This window comes from Cupressus sempervirens, chromosome 11 (assembly GCF_028749045.1).
Source record: "Cupressus sempervirens isolate cs-2001-9-10 chromosome 11, ASM2874904v1, whole genome shotgun sequence".
NCBI classification, from domain to species: Eukaryota; Viridiplantae; Streptophyta; class Pinopsida; order Cupressales; family Cupressaceae; genus Cupressus; species Cupressus sempervirens.
Genome location: NC_143128.1, coordinates 806,360,623 through 806,375,937, shown reverse-complemented (window position 1 = coordinate 806,375,937; position 15,315 = coordinate 806,360,623). Strand labels below are relative to the sequence as shown.

Genomic DNA, 15,315 nt, shown 5'->3' with positions numbered 1-15,315 from the left:
CATGCAGTATTTCTAGGACCATATCTTCCAAGAGATATAACACATAGTAGAGAATTTGTTAGAATAATAATATAACAAGGGGAAATTTTTCCATAGTTCATAGCTTAGATGGTTTGATATAAAATTAATTATTAATTATATGGATTATGAATTTTATGTATTAATGTACTAAGTGGTTTGAGAATAAAATTTCACTACAAAGAACATGCAAATTAAAAGCTTGTGATTATGCAAAGTTCATTCTCATGTTATAAGTTACATTCACCACTATCTATTGCTAAAATAGGCCATGAAAATTATGGATGTTAGTGGAACATTGGTACCAATATACTCTCCTTAGTATTCTTGTAAAGCTAGGAGGATTAAAAACTAGCTGAGCTACCAAACAATAAAAGACTTATTTAGATTAGCATGATATCAAAAGATTTTCCTAGTAGAGTAACCTTTTGTTAAATTTCACAAGAAAATATATCTCATGCACAAAAAACCTACAATGGAGTGAATTCTAGCATTTCTTTTGAATAATGGTATTACTATTATACACATTTACAAAATGAGATTTACAATTACAACCAAGACATTGTAAATTAAATGTCTTTAAGCTAACATGAACAACCAATTGAGTGACTCAAGTCCACAAATTGAATTTTTAAAGGAGACAATATCTCACATCTTAATGATTTGGGCTTTATATCTTTATAATTGATGCCCTTCATACAACTTTGGCTATGTTAGGGATTCTACTTAGACACCAATAGTTTACAAAAGACTTGTATTTTGAAATCACCATTATATGAGAAGGATCAATAGAGGAAAAGCTTTTTTGTTCTAAATGGTAGCTTTGGAACAAGCTATGAACATTTACCAAAGTGTAAAGGAGAGGTTAATTTCATTAGCTATTGTAGTTTTAGTTTCCCTGATATACATGTATGCAAAATGTGGAAGCATTAATAAGATAAATTTTGACAAAATGGTTTAATAAAATGTGATTTTTAAAATATCATGCTTGCATGAAATGCACAAGGGTTTGGTAAAAAACTATAAAAATATTGGTGTGCAATTGATATTTCAAAGAGATGTGACTATATACATATATACACACACATATACACCAAGGTATGTTTGCTAGTTTTAAATTCAATCTTGCAGTTCCAATTACAAAATTAGAAACAAGAAAAATGATTTCAACCTTCAACAATGGTGACATGATCTATGGAAAAATTTATTTAGCTATAGAAACCAACAATGATGATTCACCAGAATTAACTAATGATTTACTAGTTGTGACTAGCATTAAAAATGACCTAGTTCAGTAGAGTTTAGCAAGTGTAGATGAGAAAATGTTTTCTATAAAAGTTATAGTAGCTAAAATGAAAGACATTGTAGTAAATTCAAAGGAAACTATTAGTGAGATTCCTAAATTGGTAGAAGCTTTACAACCATCATTTGGAGAGAATGAAAACATGAGTGAAATTTATAAGTCCAATATTATAGTTCCACTTTTGGAAGTTAAAGAATGAGTGGCTACCACAACCTTTGAAATTGATGTCATCATGACACTCCCTCCTCTTTCTATTAATAAATTTATTAGAATGGGGGAATGACAACTAGGGGAAGTAGAGAGGTGCAATATTTTGTGCTTGAAGAGATTAAAGGTATCTAAAAATAGGCTTTCATGAAATTATTTTTATGCTTATTTTAAAGGTCTATTTGTTTGGTGTTGTCACACATTTGATTGAAAATGATTTACTATTATTTCATGCACTAACACTCTTTTCTAGATAATATAGAAGCATCTAGTAGCTGTCCAACATAGCCTCCCCATCCAGGATTAATGTGGGGAGTTTGCATTTGATGTGATGTTGGGAGTTTGCATCCAATGTGATGTTGGGAGTTTGCATCCAATGTGATGTTGGGAGTTTTCTTGTAAAATTGTTTTGATTTGGCACTAAAAGTGTTGGGGTTTTTTTAAAGGAAGATTCTAATTTACTATCAATTGATGTATATTTTCAAGGATAACTATAAAGACAAAAAAAAGGAGAATTTAGGTGATGTCAGTGGATGATGCCTAGTGTATCACTTTGGATTCAATCTAGTTTTTAAGCATTGAATAGGAGCTTGTAAATGTTACAAATTTGAACAAGAAACTTATTAGAAGTGGGGCTCATGATTTTACTCATGTAGCTCTTAGAACATTGTTCCTTGCTTCATTTGTTTCAACTTGACAGAGTAGTATGATGAACTTGGTTGATATAGTGACTCTTACGGCCCAAAGGTATGCTGAAGGTTTTTTATTTCAACTAATTCAAATTTATTGTTGTTACATGGGCTTTATCTAGATTTTTAATTTGCATATTTCCCTATTCTCATGTATTGTCCATTAGTCTTATTGGGATTTCTTAGATTTTGTCTACTAATTATGTGAAGTGATTATTAGAATATTTTTATGTTTGATGATCCCATAGATACAAATTTTCAATCCTGACACACTTCTTTAGTGAGTATAATTTTGTGGCCCCTTGAAGGTCTCTTGAAATTTACTCAAGAAATTCTATTGAGAAAATTGGAAACTATTTTTGGCTGATCAACTAGAACAGCTTTGGAAAATTTAGAAGATTCTTCTTAGTAAAATAGTTCCATAAAAAATTAGAGTTTCTACTTTCCTATAGTAGTTGTAGTATCTATATCACAAGGATGCGTTCTAATATCTCTAGGGAATCTGTAAAAGAATTTTAAACCATATGGACCTATTATTTGGTAACAAAATTTCCCTAAGTGTCTTAAAAGCATGCTTGAAATCTCAATTCCTCATAGTCTCTTGCCAAAAAGATAAGCTACTTCAAGTTATCAAGATAAGACTGTATTTTTTCCTATCACTATGTAGCATTCATGTGACCTCTTGTGTGTAAAATTAAGGAATCAAGGATATCATACTTAGCTACAATCTTTTTCCTTTCCTCTACATTCAAAATTCTTTCTTGCCACCACATTGTTATTAAAATCACATTTTTATGGGCCATTGGAAATTTCCTCTTATACACCCTTTATCCTATTGTGCATCTTTGTAGTGGTCCTTGAGAATCTTCTTCCTAAACATTTTTAGCTATTACTTCATGGGGAAGATTCATCGTTTCTTGAATGTCTTATGTTTCTTGGTTTTATACTCCAAGTGTGTCTTTTATTGTCCATCTCAGTAGACAATTGGGAAAATTCTACTTCAAAACTATTAAATACCTTAAAAACAAGATGGTGGTTTGAAAATTTATAGTTTAAAAAATATAGTTTAAACAAACTAAACCTTGGCAAGGGTTCTTGAATGAAATAATACTATTTAAAAAACTCTTGTTTTTTTAATGTTGTTTGTAGATTCAAATGTGTTCTTTTTGCTTGCATCAATATTTTAGTACAAACTATATTACTCTTGAGCTTTCCATGATTTTGATGATGCATCAAAGAGTGTGATCAAAAACCTCAATTCAAGAGTAAAACACACACAATCAAATACAAAAATAGTAAAATAATTACTTTAGATTATGGAAAACATATAGCCTTACCTAATTATTTACAAACATAAAACTATTAGGAAGCATTATGCAAGTGTACAAAATTAGTGTGGTATTTATATCATTTCAATTAGAATAAATATTTTAGTTTATTAGTTTTGATGGATGTGGATGACATGATGATACTCAAAATAATGTAATTTTGAAACTACTTTGATAGGTTTCAAGTGTGCCTTTGTGAGTGTAATGGTAATGAGGTACTTAGGGATAAGGCTACTGCAAAGATACATATATTTACTAAATCAAGTGCATTAGTTCTCATTCTCATAGTCAAGGAAATGTTGACACATTAACACACAATTCAACTATTGAGATTCAACTACAACTATCAAATTTCAAAAAAAAATTGGATCTTATGTCATACTAGTTAATAGGAAAGGCTTCATAGAGGTCTTTGATGCTGCTGATTTCCCCTCATTCTATTTTCCAGTATAATTGATCCAGGTTGGGCATCTAGAATTGCTACAAGTAAAATGCAAGGATTGTTTAGAACACTTGTAGAAGGAGGATATGATAGTGTCAATTAGTGCTTACTTTAAGATGCAAGGTTTGGAAGCATTCACTTGTATGAATTCTTCTACGTGTAAGTTACTCTTCCTTCTCTACCTAAAGTTTACATGTTTAGACAATATGTTTTTAGATGTAAGATGTTCATTTCCTTTGTTACATCTTGCTTGTGAAATCAAATATGGATCCTTGAAAAGCAAGTAAATAGTATTTGGTTAGCTTTTCTTTCTTTTGGGTTTTTATTGGTTCTTAGATAATTCTAAATTTAGATCCCTATTAATCAAGCTACTCTATTTATTGATGACTAACATTGGCATGTCCAATAATGTTGTTTTCCTTTTTCTTTTATTTTTTATTTTTTTATCTTGTGTCATTTCTTCCATGCCATATAGTAATTCAAATTTCAACAATTAGATGCAAAAATTTTTACTTGAACCCTATTTTTTATAATCTTACTCTTTAGTATTAAATAATTCTCTAAATTGTCAAATTAGATGTCTCATCTAGAACAAGAATGTCATGTTGCCATGACCTTTCCAAGTTTTATTTTTCTTAATTATAACTTTAAATTATTTTTTCTCCCTAATCCTTAACTATATTTTTCATTTTACTCTCTTCAAAATTCAATAGATTTTACAAATTAAAGCTTGTTGATTTCCCAAAAAAATAGTTTTGATGTGGATGTGGATTTTGCACTTGTATTTTCTTCTTACTATATGAAAATTAGCATCATGGAATGCCTTGTGGAGGAGGGGAATGTAGTTGCATTTTTAGGGCCACTCATGAGAGTTGTAGAAAGGGGAGACATGCCAATTGTGAAATTGTTTGTAGAGAGGTGTTGCAAATAATGGAGCTCTTTCTTTGTTTCAGAGCAATAGTGCTAAGTAGTCAAGTAGAAATAGCCACTTATCTATTGCCACATGTGCCTCATAATATCATATCAACATTGAGTGTAAAGATTATTAAGGATGATGAGAGTGCAGCGGTGGTTCCTTGAAGGGTGTAGCTTTCCTTTTGCAAGTAGATTTTCTTAATAATCCTCAAATTATACTAGGTTGCAAACAACATTGTAAAATTAGAGGATGAAGTAGTAACATCATTATTGGTGTTTAGAACTATTGAGAAACAAAATGCTCAATACCAGAATGATAATGCTCAAATAATCTAAAGACTAGCCAATTCCTATAATCAATTACACAAGTAGATCATCTAGACCCAAATTCAATGAAACCAAGGATGATTTCCTACTCTTTAGGCTCTACTAAACCAAGGTGGGTATACCTAGGGATGATTCTAATTCAAACTAATGTATTACAACTATCTTAGTTTCATTCTAATTTTCAACTTTTATCCTCATGCACATACATAGTTTACCAATTTCTTTAATGCTTTCAAGTCCATATGCATCCCCTATCAGTAGATCTGGTCCTAATTCTCCTAGAGTTTACAAGTGTTTCTGGGAATAGTAGCTACCTATGACTTAGAAAACTAAATGTAAACAAGTGGTGACCATCATTATAACCTTGAAAAAAATGGTATACGAATGATTTGGAATTTATAATAGTTTTAATATGGAGAGGCATAATTTACTCTCAATCATCTCTAATTTATATGACTAGTACCTTATACATTAAGCACAAAGAGTCACTTATTGGTAGGAGACCATGTTCAATTAACTTGTAATTGAATCTATCAACTATAATCACCTATCTCCATTCTTACATGATATCCTCTTCATAAACTCATGAATTCTACTGATTTATTGAAGCATTTACATAATCCATTGAATTAAAAGCAACAATATAACAAATATACACCCCATCCAAAATGCATTCAATCAAATAAAAATTATTCAAATGATCTCAAAACTAATAAAATCTTGAAAAGTAGATAGAAAATGGTGACATAGATTTGGTGTAAATACCCCTTTGTATTATCCTTTTTGCTGACTAATACAATAACCAATGGAAACTCAGTAAAGAACTCAAATAATAATATTGATTTTGCATTTCTATTTGTCATCAGAAAAGTACATGACTGAAAATAAACTCAAAACAACTACATATGACTAGACCGAATGTACTTTCTTGAAAACTGAAAACATACAAAACTTTTAGACCATCATAATGCCTGGAAAACTCATTTATATAACAAGAGTTGCAACAAGCAAAGGGAAATTGTGATTGGAAGGTGTCCTTTTACAACAATGAGTATAAAAACTTTTTCAAAAATATCTGGATAACTTTTTTCAAAAGGAAACAAAGAAAAACAGTTACAAATGATAGCTAGAGCATAAAATCTTCAATTTTATCTTTTTCTCTAACTACTTCCTATTGGTAAGGCTTTGATTTATGCAATTTCTTCCTAGACAATAACTTCTCTTTTGGTGGGCCACTCACAAGTCTTGGTTGTTGTTAACTCACCAACAGATTTCTACCATCTGGCATTAGTAATCACCTTTCCCTCTATAGTAAACCTATTCATTTCAGTTTCAATCTTGAATAGGGTGTCAATAAGTTCATTGAAAATACACTCATCAATATCATCTTGGAAAATGGATGCCACCTATGGAAAGTCTACAATATGGTCAAAAGAACTAGATCGTTCATTGAAATCCTTTACTTTGCTATCACAATCAAGAACAAAACGAATTAAAGAATGAAAACCACTTGTTAATACTTTCATTTTATTTTGTAAGGCTACTAGTTTCCCTGTGGAAAATTGCAATTTCTCTTTCACCTTTTCCATACCCTGCTTTAAAGCAATAACTTTATTTGGGAGATCTAAATTTTTGGCTAATAAGGGTATCAATCTGTCAAGAATTGCATATATGGTCCCCATTGTTGAAAAATTGGCTCAAGCCATCCAATTGCATCCTTGTTTACTAGCTTTTTAGATTGTAGATTTATGAATGCATTATAAGCATCTCGAGATATTATTTTCAAAGTGCTTATTCTATGCCTTAACACATTCATCATAACACTTTTATTATTTACATTGTTAGATTTAGGAGTCTCTTTTTCAACATTTACTATAGGTATTGTCACTGTTACCCCTATAGGTATCTCCTCTATTTGGGCCTCTACCTCTATAGCGTGCCTTTCTTCTTCCACTTGCTTAGGTGAATTTACTACCTCAGCTGCTACCTTGAGTTGTTCCTTGAGGGATATTATTTTTTCTTCTAGACTTTGAATTTCCCCCTCCAACTCTTTTATTCTCTATTTTTGTACATGGCTCATTTTGAGCTCTTCTTTATACAATTTTTTAATGTCAAGACACTCATTGTACAATACAACTAGCTTATCCTCAATTTCATCCACCTTTACCTCATTCATTAGAGCAAAGTGTTTGACCAAGCTAGAGATTTCTTTCCTAGTAGTGTTCTCTAATATCCACACAATCATGTTGTTCTATGTAGTTTCTTATATATCCATCATTCTGGGCTTTTTGGTGTCAGGGGACACACTCCACATTACTAGGGTTTTCATGTCTATGTTAAATCCTAACCCTCTCTTTAATCCTTCACTACTAGTAGCTTCATAACTGATGACTTTTTCTTGTCTCCTCATTTGATTAAGAACAAAAGCCTTCTCAATATCCCAATGTGGTATTAGAATCATGCCACTCCTATGTACCAACTCCTTAGCTTCTGTAGGGGCCATTATCTCACTCTCAGGGTTAGAGGCTAATAGTTTTTCAACTAATTCTTTGTTATTCTCTGGATCCTCTCCTAGCATGAGACTCAATGTGAGCTCATTTTTTTTTTTTGTATAGAAAACTTTTAAACTCTGATGATTTAATGAAATCAACATCTTCCATGAACTTTTTAGATTGAATGAGCCTGTCATCCAATCTTGATGCTACAATCTGGAGATCAAAAGAGGCTTTTCCTGCCTCTATAGCCCTTTGATGTAAATATTTTTTCCTAGTATCAGCAAAATACTTACTATTTCTTGGCATCACTTGTAAAGCTCTACTTACCACCCTTTCCAAGATGTGCATTGTCTTTTGCCTTTTGTTTCCTTTTGGCACCCAAGCTGAAGTTGATGGTTGATCCTCTTCTAATTCAATCTCCAACTACACATCTGGCTTAGGGGATTCTTTGTTTATAGTAGCTTCCTCTCCCTCTGGCTCATGTGGCATTTGTGACATGATATAATAAAAATTATCCACCATTTTTCTTAGGTTACTAGGATATGGAACCTCTATATAAAAACCCTTAAAATCAAGGATGGTCCTCTTCAAAGCCTCCTCTACTTTCCTTATCTCTTCATATTTCCTTATAGCTCATCAGCCTCCCCTATTGCTACTATGTTGGAAATTAAGTCCTCTATAGGGATTGGCTTGCTTGGAGGCAGGATGTATCCCCTAATGGCCTTGACCTCATTGGTAATGTAGTTGTTAGGATCATACATCCTGTAAGGCCCAGTAGCAAATTTGTACTAGCCTAGGTATTCACTCAACTCCTCTTATGCATTCTTTCCTATCTCAAAATCTCCCACTTTAAAGGTTCTACATACAAAATTAGGCTTGTGCAGAGAAGGAGGGATCATTTCTTTATTCATCAATAAAAATTACAAAAGGAATTCAATAATGGCCTATCTAGGGGCTAAATATTTAGGTAGAAGGTGAGGAGGTTGTGGGCATGCATAGACTCTCATTAATGTGCATTCTTTGAATAAAAAGATGCTTCCCCTTTTATGATCTAATTTGGTTTTCTCATCTAAAAATGAGTGCTTAAGAAAAGTCTTCAAAACATTTGGTGCCCTAAAGAAAGTATGGTCTAATTGCCTCATGATCAAAAAATTGAATAAATTAAAAAACACAAGTGCATTTGAATAATGAAAGTTTTTATCCCAAATTCAATTCCATAGTTGCATAGGTAACTCATCAAATTCATTAGAGGTTTGATCAATGAAGTCCAGGATGATGTAACCAATGTTGTGATATAGGATAAGGTGCATCAACAGTGAGTAATGGTGGAATTTGAAATTCTTCATTTCTCCCTTCTTTCCACTAACAAGCTAATTGAGTGTGTTGTCCATGATAAAGGCTACACAGTCATACTCCTTATGGTGGAAGGTGTTATGTATATCACATGCCATCAAGAATAGGGAAACATGGACATAATCCTCTACACCATTACTTCCTAGAGCTTTGTGAAGCCCATATACTATGTTCTTGAAATAATTCTTGAATCTACTTAAGGGAAAAAAATCACCCACTTTCCTTGGAATCATCCCTGCCTTTTTTACATTATAAAGGATGTGGGGCAGCATGAAATTGTTCACAAAATAGGTCTTATTTCTCCCAAATTTCCTCTACAAATCTTCAAGATCATTAGGTACATCCATCTGTCCTTCTAGTCCAAAAGCTTCTATAAAAGAAGTTCTATCTAGTGTGCACAAAAAGATCCCATTATGTCTTTAAAATGTTTTGGTGATTGGATTGTAGGAATTTATCAATGCTTTCAATAGGTCCACATCAAAAAATACTTCTGGAAATATTAGCTTTTCCATATTTCTATTCCATGGGTTATAGACTAGCACATTTTCTATTCTGTTCTTGTAAAAATATAAAAACAAGTTGAAACCATCAATTCTAGGGCATTGTGCATCCCTAACCAAGAAATAAGGGTCTCTAAAGTTGTGGTCATTCACTGAGATATCATTCAACGACACTGGGAGAAGTTTCAACCAATCTTCAACATGCTTGTTGGGCTTCCTAACCCTTGATTTCAATGTTTTATTTTACTTGGCTATGGTGATTTTGTCCTTTTTCTGAACTGGCAAGACACTTCAATAGCTTTCTTTTCAAACTCTAGTCTTTCACTCTTATGTTGGGTCAAGGTCTTTAAATCTTTGTGACCCCAAAAACACCTTTGGCAAGCCTTTACACTCCTTTGGTGATGCTTCAGAACATTCCAAGAATAGAAGTGTTAGGGCACTTTTAAACACTACATTGGAATTTCCTTTATGCCTTTACGTGACCCCTTACACCATAGAATCTCTAGCCCTCACAACTAACACCTTCGCTCTTATGCATCAAACATTCCTTGTATGAGCATAAAACCCTTGCTGCAACCTTCTCTTTACATTTTATGCTCACATGCACACGTATTAGTAGAAACCTTGAAAAATTCCTTTACCTTGCTCCGCTCACTTCATTACTCGGGACATCGTAACTCTTTATACACCCATCTTCCAGTCATACACTTAACACTTTACTTGTGGCACCGTAATGCTTCTTATCTTTTCTTTATTCCTCCTTTATGTTTGCATGAGTTACCTTATCCTCGTAACACCAAAAAGCTTTTATAGATGGCATCCTGCTCTTACATTTTTCCTTTCTCGTATAAGTGTAAAGCCTTGTATTTATTCCTTCACTTTTCCTTTTAAACTTATACACATAAACTTAACTCATAACCATGGAGAAAGGATGAAATATCTCTTTGTTCATATGCTTACCTTGCAAGCATAAAGGCATAATGATAAAACTTCCCTTTTTACTTATCAACAACTCAGATTTAATCTTAGAAAAATAGAAAATAACATCGCCATTGATTTTTAGCACTTGCAGAATTAAGAACTTAAGTTTTCTACCACATAGGTTGGGTCCATCTGATGTTCATGACATGTCACCATTTGATTCACTTGCAACAGGGCCCATCTGACAACTCAATAGGTCCCACTTTAAATGATCACTATTATAATCTGGCTTTATGGTTGTCTATGAGCTCAAAGAACATATGCACATAAACACAACCGAATCTCACCTTCGCTCTTACAAATTCCTTTTACCCACAGAATCATAAAACATTTTGTGCATTCTTACAAACCATTCCTTTACGCCATGCTAGGGTATTAAGCTCTTATGCCAATCATTAGAACATAGATGCATAGATCTCAACTCAACACCTTTCTGTCCCTTTTCTCAATTGCTTACTCATATTCCCATAAAGTGGCATGACACATATCCTTTGAAACCTTTTATGATCACACACTTAACACTTTATCATATGACTGGGATACCTCTTCAAGCCTCTTTCGCTCACCCACTCAACTATTCATCATAAAGCTATAAAACCACTTTCAAAGCATAAAAAGCCTTTACGTTTCTTCTCTCAAAGACCAAATGTATGATCAGGGAGACTCTGAATTAACTATTCTACTATTATGAAAGAAAAAAGTGTATGCCCGTAAAACAAAACTTCTTTACGCTCTTATGCTACATTATAAAATGCAAACACGAAAACATGAGGAAGAAGGTATTTTGCTCTTATGTGAAACCCTACACCGTAAGACCATAAAGGGAAAAATTTAAGTTCTGTATAAATCTTTTCAAAAATTTGAAGGGAGATCTAGGATTTTTCACACTTAGGGTATTTTAATGGCTGTGTTGAGAGACAAACCTTGAGAATGTAATATAATTCAACAACACATGAATCAAGGCATGACTAGGGTAACCTAAAATTATGAATTTTATGAGGAATGAAACCCTAATATAAAAAATAAAATGACCTAACTAAATTTTCACCAAAATTTTAGACCTTTTTCTATATTATGAAAAATCAGACCAACAATCATAATTACAAACTTTCTTGCTAGAAAATTGGTAATAGGAAGAATTTTTGTGGGGTCAATTATTTAGATAGAATCACTACTTAAGTGCGATAAGAATTATCTTGCAAGGCTTTCCTACTCTTTATATGCATGATCTTCCTAATCAGGTATAGGTGACTATATATATGTATCATTGTACAAAGAATGCTTTGATGCTATAGGAGTTTTGTCATAGTGGTTGAGGGGGCAAACCTTGCAAAGTTAACACAATGAAAGCAAGCACACAAAGAGAACATCACCATAGAGAGAGAGAGAGAGAGAGAGAGAGAGAGAGAGAGAGAGAGAGAGAGAGAGAGAGAGAGAGAGAGAGAGAGAGAGAGAGAGAGAGAGCAAGATACTTTTATTGATTCAACAAATGATTAGCATACATGCCCAACTGTAAGGTCTTCTGGGTTATATCAAGATACATAATATATTCAAGATCTAAGATACTTTTATTGATTCAGCAAATGATTAGCATACATGGCCAACTATAAGGCTTTCTAGGTTATTGGAAGATACATAACACATTCAAGATGTAATATCTAGCTTCAAATTTGCACTTTTCAATATTGCTCCCAATTGATCTACCAATCTCTCCCAAAAAAATTCCTAACTCTAAGCCTAAATAATCTATTTATACTTGCCAAAAATAGCTTAAAATTTATTCTAAAACATTACATTATAGCAAGGCTGACCCAACAACGGTCTAGACACATTCCAAGAAAAGATCTCATCATAAATGATGCAATCAAAATCAATCCCACAAGTAAGCTCACACCAATAATGCAAAAAACATGTCTAAAATGTTGACTCTCAACATAAAAAAAGACAACTCAACACTTGAAGAGTCACTCGGCATACACTAGGTAACTCAACACATGAAGGATAGCTCGACACATGAAGAATAGCTTGGCAAACATTGTGGAACTTAGCACACACTACAATGGCAAGATGGGATAACATGCTAAACCACATGTTAACATGATGTGGGATAACCTCAACTTGGCTTAAACTACAAAATTACTGGCACTTGGCAATTGCTGCAACTCAAAAATGTCTAAAACTTGGCAACAACTAGTAGAATGAAAACAAATGAGTAGGATAACACATCAACCCAAGATGCTCCTACATCATATTTTCAACTTACTAGGAGAAATTTGGTGCTGTAGAAAGGATGATTTTCTTGCCTTTTTAGAGTCTAACTTAGTAACTTTTTTTCTCTACAAGTTCTATTGATGAAGTTTGTTCTTACTCTTGCATGTGATTGTTTTCTAACAGAGGTATTCTATTATGGGTATCAAATCATTCATGATAGAGAATCTGCCTTGGACATCATAGGTAATTTTACTTTGGGAATCAATTTTATGAATTTAGCATGATAGTTGCTCACATACAAAAAATTTGTGCACTTTTGCAATGCCAATTTTTTGGGCGATAATCTTATCCTGAGTCATATATAATTTATAATAATCTTTTCTAGGTTGTGATAGGTATCTTGTCTATAGTTTTAAATTGAACTGATTGTCCTATCTAGATTTTATGAAATATTTTCTAAATAGGGCCTGAGGATATGTATTGAAAGATTGAAGACCAACCTTTTCCTAGTTGGTATTCTTGGTGTGACATAGGAAGTCTTTATACATAATTTGAAGAAGGTTTTCTATTAGACTACTAACACACAAGGATGGGCTTGGTGTTGTTAAAATGGGGATTTTGGATCCTTGCAATTTTTTTGAGCTAATATTGTTACTATAATGGTCATCTTATTAATCATAAAAAATAAATAAAAATTTAATATTAAATCTCATAAAATTTGGATGTAGTTCAGAAAAAGTAAAACATTTGCTGAAACTTGAATTTCATGGTTGAAATTTGACATATCCTATGACTTAGATTATATTGAACAATGTGAAGGAGGAAGCTATTCATATCATTTGAAAATTGTAAATGATATGTCTGATGGGTCCATCTCAGATATTAAAGATGTTGAGGTTGAAGCCACCCTTGCAGCTGGGATTTCACCTATTTTTAGTTTGTTCAATTTTACAAAAGAATCTAACAAGACTAGTAATGGGACTCTAATTTTTTACAAATTTAGAGTTCCAAATTATCACTAAGAAGTTCCTAGGTAAAAGTGTTATACAAAGTCTAACTTATTTGGTTTTAAATTGACATCTTCAAGTAAGTATTCTAAATCTATATTAAGCATAATTTATTCAATTCCAAAAGGATTTTTTTGAGAGATATATTATAGTTTAAATGATTTGGACTTGCAATTGACCCTTTGAAAATCGAATTAACTTTGATATATATTTTCCTAATGAGGTAATTTTTATTTCCATATGATTGATGTGGCACAAAGTGATTTAAAATTGAGAAATAAATAAAATTCAAGACTATTATATTATGAGGGGTAGGTCATATACACATAAAAAAATTTATTTTAAACATACTAAATATGATTTTTTTATGGTCTTCTAATTTTATCCCATATATCATTGTTAGTACACATATGAACGCAGATTTTAAGCTTTCAGTTTCAAGTTTTGAACTTCTCTGAAGTACTTTGAACTTGGTTCAAATTGGTTTAGTTTATTGGAACAGGTTCAAATGATCCTATAGGCTTCTTAGTTCAATTTGGCTTATTCTATGTTTAGAAAAGTTCATGTGATGTGATAGGTTCAAGACAGTTCAAATCAGTTCAATAGTTCAATGGTTCAAAATGGTTTAAAGCAGATTGTCTTGTAGGTTCATGGTCATTCTGAGAGGGTCACATGTAATTTAGTGATTTACATTTGGTGATTCATTTCCAGTTCAGATATGCAATCTGCTAGGCCACAAATTCAAAAGCTTAGTTCAAAGAATGAAAATATAAAAGATGGGTTCAATGATTCTATAGTCTCATTGATTCAAAGTGGCATAGCAGATGTGTTCAAAGAATAGTTATCAGAAGTGCAGATTCTAGTTACCATTATAACGTGATCCTTTAAAAGTTCTAAAATGTGATTTAGATATTTAGTGTCTCAAGTAGCCTAGATGAGACTCATATGCCCAATCTAAATTGGGATTCAATTAAACTAGAAGGGATTGAAATATTTGTTCATCTTTGAAGTAATGGTTCTAAAATAGGTTGTTAGCATTAAGGTCATGGTGAATGAGGTATTTTAGATTGAAAAAGTTTATGAAATATGATATGGTACAACATCTTAAAGATAAAATACTTCATTGCATAAGAAAATGACCATTGATAATATGGACGGCTCTAGCCCATAACTTCACGAGTTGATGTAGATATAATGAAAAAACACGTGGTCCATTTGAAAAATATTCAACACCCAAGTGGGCAGTTATTTGTATGAATATTCCAAACCTAATCATGCTATAGGTGATTCATAAATTATCATGATGGTCATGGTAGAAAATGTTTTAAAATAGTTTAATGGAATGCTAATATGCATATAGTCGACTTGATAAAGAAGCTTGACTTTTCTCTCAAATAGAGAAAACCTAATGACCATTGGATTCAATTATGGATTTGTTAGGGGATATTTCCATTTTCTTAATAATATGTACCCCATGAAGGTCAAGTTTTTCTATAAGTTAAGTTGTTAAAGAGTCAAAATAATCACGATCATAATGGG

General features: G+C 32.3%; 1 pseudogene; it reads left to right on the top strand.

The window, feature by feature from the left end:
* The first annotated feature begins 2,051 nt into the window (after positions 1-2,051).
* Positions 2,052-11,897, top strand: LOC149532012 (ankyrin repeat protein SKIP35-like; annotated as a pseudogene).
* The last annotated feature ends 3,418 nt before the right edge of the window (positions 11,898-15,315 follow it).